The sequence below is a fragment of the Lepidochelys kempii genome, chromosome 14 (genome assembly GCF_965140265.1).
Source record: "Lepidochelys kempii isolate rLepKem1 chromosome 14, rLepKem1.hap2, whole genome shotgun sequence".
NCBI classification, from domain to species: Eukaryota; Metazoa; Chordata; order Testudines; family Cheloniidae; genus Lepidochelys; species Lepidochelys kempii.
In genome coordinates, this window is record NC_133269.1 from 3,206,372 (window position 1) to 3,211,122 (window position 4,751).

Sequence of the window (4,751 nt, forward strand, 5' to 3'; positions counted from 1 at the left end):
TGGGGGGAAATCAGACCCTTGCTTTGCACTGGAGTAAGTGCTGATCCAAGGCGTAGCCTAGCAGTGAAGCAGGCCCACTGAAAGTGGGGCGCATGGTTGCACCAATGTGAGGCCCCCTCCTTTTGGTTTGAAACTGTTTGAGACGAGCACAAGGCAGGAGCAATTTGGACACAAACACAGTGCAGCCAGTGCTTGTAATTTGATGATGGTCTTCATAAAACCCCAGCTCCTGGAGTCCTGAGTCACTGAGAATCTTGGCTTTCATTGAAAAAAATCAAGACGTTTCTAGCCCTTGTGACTGGAGAAAAACCTGAAATTGTGACTTTGGGTGCAACCAACAGGCTCCAGAACCAGAAGGAAACAAACCAGGACCCAAACTTCATTACAAAAATAAATAAAATTATTTTCAAGCCAATCATGGTGGTTGTTTTTTTACCATGTAGGATTGTTGTTCATAAAGCAAATGCATTTTGCTGCTTCTTTCTTGGGAGAACAGGCTGATGGGGGCGGAGTGAGCTCGACCCGGACTGGGGCTCTGCATTGTTGGCACAGGTGATGTCTTTGATAAATGAAATTTGCTCCTGGACATCGGCTATTTCCTTGTAGATGTCCATGCCAACGTTTGGCATTCCCACACCACGGGTGGCAGGGGGCACGGCTGCAGTAGCCTGTCCTGCCTGCGGGATAGCGAGTGCCTGGCACATTATCAATAACACTCATGCTGCGGTATCAGACAATGGGCAATATTAATAATTCAAACCACATTGGGGATGGTGCAGCTCAGGACTTTGCCAAGAAGCAGCTATAAATTCTACCAGGCTAGAGCAGTAAAAAGTGAAACAGGCCTAGCCCAAGGCCCGGGGGCCAGACTGCGGCCAGATTGGATGTGCAGGCAGTTGAGCACACAGATGGATCTAGTCACACGCTGGGGCCGAGGCAGCTGGGGCCGAGACTGGCCACTGGGCAGAATGCGACGCGAGCGCTGCCTGGAGCAGGAGAACCTGAGGGAGAGGGGTTTCTGGGGGACAGGGAGGAAGCAGGACGTGACAGCATCTGTCCTAGGAACAGCGAGGGCCTGGCTGACTCCCCTACTTCCCTGAACTCCTTGCTGGGACCCCCACGGGCGGAGAGTCCAAACCCTGCATGGATGGTGAAGCAGCCAGGCTTACGTAGGCTCACGGCCAAGGGGGGATTGCAGGAGGTGTGGGAGGGGGTCATCTCTTCACCCCACTCCCTGCCCTCACCCAAGTAACTCCCCCCCCCCCATGTCACAGCAACAGGCAGAGAGAGCTGGTGTGCCCACTGCAATTGCCAGGGCACGGTGCCCCAATGGAGCCCTGGGACAGCCCTTAGCACCCGCTCTGCAGGGGGGGCAGGGAGTCCCAGTCACCGACTGAGTCCCGCTGCGGGCTCGGGACACCCCACGGAGACACGTCTGAGCTACAGACTTTCCCTTCTTCCATGAAAAGGCTCCAATCAATGTCCTAGCACCCCAGCGAGTCCCCCTAACCCCACTGGATCCCAGTGCCCCAAGGGGGTGTTCCTAGCACCATCACAGCACCCTAAAACCCTGACAGAGTCTTCCCAGCACCCTGGTGGGACCCCCAAATCCCCAGTGCCCTGACAGGACCCAAAACCCTGGCAGGGTCTTCCCAGCAACCCAGTGGGGCCCCTGCACACTGACTGGAACCCAGCACCCCAACAGGAGCACCCCAGGCAGCTTCCCTCTCGGGGCAGTGGCTCAGATGGGCATCTGCACACTGGGTCTGAGGAGTGTTAATCCCACCACTCCGCTCACCTGTTAGCACTAAACCTGCCGGCCTGCTCTCCCCACCCCAGCTGCTGTGCCAGGGGCACGTAGCCTCCAGGAACCTCAGTGCCAGAGCTGTCACATCCCTTATGGGGCAGTAGCCCCCCCACCGGTCCCCCAGCCAGCCATTCGCTTTTACACTAAGGAACTTTGCTTGGTATTTCTTGGTGAACGTTTGCGGCTCATAAGGGTGGGGGACTGATGGGGCTGGCTGGCTTCGCCCACCCCATCTCTGCTGATCCTCCATAATCCTGCCGGCAGGCCCCCCAGCCAGCCCAGCCCTGGGCTCCCTCCTCTGCATCCACCGAGGTCCGTCAGTGCCCCTCAACCCTGCCCTATAGCAGACAGGTGACGTAGGCTGCGGCTGGAGCCGGGGGTGGCTGGGTGCTCATCCCCTAGCGTGCAGGGCTGATTCCTGAGGGAGGCAGGTGGTGTTCAGTGCTCTTTGGCAGCAGGTTGGGGGCTCAGCACCCCCTGAAAACCAGCCCACAGCCTGGGCATGCAAACTCGCTGGACATTTGGGCCTAGATTGCTGTGTGACTCAGTTTCCCCCAAGGAGACTGATCTAAAACACAGTGGGTTGTGGGGCCCAATGGGTTAATGCTGGCCCAGCACTAGGAGCCAGAGATGCTGGCTGCCTTTCCCTGCAGTTATGTTCAAGGCCCTCTGCCCCCACCCCCACTCCAGGCTGCCCCGGAGGGACCAGCCCTAGGGCAGGGAGGGGATTTCCACCCCCTACCCCCAAGCTGGGGCTGTCAGCCAGGACCAGGAGAGAGGGAGCCGTTTCTACCAGGCTCTCAGAGCAGAGAGCCTGGCTTGGGCCAGGGCCAGCGCCTGCCGGGCACCAGGCTCCGCATGGCTCAGCAGGGAGGCAGCCGCCGTCCTTGCCAACTGCATGAGCGCAGCTGCTGGCAGCGAGCGCTTCCGGCCAGAAACCATCTCCCACTCTGTGCAGCACCCGGCACGCTGGGGCCTGAGGGCGCTACCAGAACAATAACGACCGGCCTGGCGAGGCCTGCCAGCTGGGAGAAGCCGAAGCCCTAGGCACGTGTCTGTGCACCCCCCCCCCCGTCATTGCTCCAGTGGCTAAAGTCAGAGGAGAACCCAGAGAGCCATCTCCCGCATGGCACCCCGAAACGCCTGGCCGGCTGGAGCAGTGCTGCACTGCCCTCTAGTGTGCACCCTGGGGATGACAGACTGGGTTTGGAGCGGAAACTCATCAGCGTTGGGTTCAGATTGCTCGTGGCATGGGAAGGGGATGGTGATCAAAACACTCCCAGGTCTTCTCTGGCAGGAAACGCTGCCCTGCCACCTGCCTCCGGCCCATGTTCTACACTTGGTTGCAAACAGCGCAGGAGCCAAACACACAAACCCACCAAGCTGTTTGCAGGCCCGTTGGAGCTGTGTTGGCCCCAGGATATTAGCGAGACCAGGAGGGTGAGGTAATAGCTTTTACTGGCCCAGCCTCCAAGGATATTTACCCAAGCGAACCCAGCCACTATGGTTACACTCGCCTGGGGAAAACTGACACGCACAGCTGTAGAAGTGAGGCTAGACACATCAGCCAGGGACAGAGATTGCTTCTGTCTCGGCAGCCTCCACAGACCAGCAGGCAGATGGGGATGGGATGGGACAGACAGACAGACAGACAGATGGCTAGATCAGGGACATTTGGGGAGAAATCTAACAGCTCCTTTACTCTCAATGAAATACGCTTGCCTGGAGGAGCTCTGGGGGAAGAGAGCAGGAAAAGTCCCCATAGTTTGTTAAAAAATCTGAACAAAAAATACCAGGGCTATGTTCTACTCCAAGTTACTTCAACAAAACAGGGAGCCAGGGAGCTATTTTTCACTAGTGTCAGGCCCCAATTTCAATTTGATTGTAATAGACGTGGGCCTTAAAAATAATCAGCCCCTCCCCTCAGCCAGAATGGAAATAGTTTCATGAATGACTTTGTTAATTTCTGTTTAAACCAGTTTTAAAAAAAAAGTTTAAACTTTCACCAGAAATGCTGAGGGGTGGGGAGGAGTCAAACGGTGCCACTTCGTGCTGGTGCAGGAGGGCTCTTGAATATAACACGCACCTCAGGGCGCCCCAAAGCCCAGCGGGGGGGCAGCTGAAGCGAGGAGATGCAAACTGGCCACAAGGCGTGCCCTTGATGGTGACTCCGGGAAGAACTTCGCAAGGGACACCAGGGAGTCTCCAGGACGCGAGGTCTCACATGGAAAGTGGCCATCTCTAGCTCAGAGCTGGGCTCTGGTTCACCATCAGCTACTGGGCTCAGTGCAGGAATCACTGGTAGGATGGGCCCAGGGGATGAGCTGTGAAATCGACCAGAACCAGAAAGTGACACTAACTGTCTGTGTGAACTTGTGCTCCCCCGTTAGTCTGTCTGTCTCCAGCTGGTGTTTCTTTGGGGCAGGGACCGTCTCTGTGCTGTTTGTACAGTGCCTAGCGCCGCGGGGTCCTGGGCCATGCTGGGGTTCCTCTGCACTGCACTGGTGAAGATAAAGAACAAACCAGCAATATGGTGGCCTTACCTGGCTGACGGGAGTCTGACGTGGGAAATTCCTCCTGGCCCTCCCCGGTTGGAGCTCTCAGGAGCTGATCCAACCAAGGGCAGCATTTGAGTTGCTGGGTTGTACTCTGATTTTTCTGTTCCTAGCAAATAAATGACTGGTCAGACAGACAGACATTGGCCCAGATGGGACCCAGTGACTGCTGGCTCCCTGTGACCAGCAGCCCCCGGGGAATTGAGTGGGGGGGGGTCAGACGTTGCATTGATGAGCCTGCAGTTCCCAGGCGGGTTAACATTAATGACTGTGCCAGGCAGCTATTAGCAGGGCCGTCACTGCATTACCCGATACCCCGTGGAGTCTTGTTTGGATGCTGCCACCCTTCTGGCGCCAGGGGAAAGCACCGCCCGGCCCGAGCTGGGATC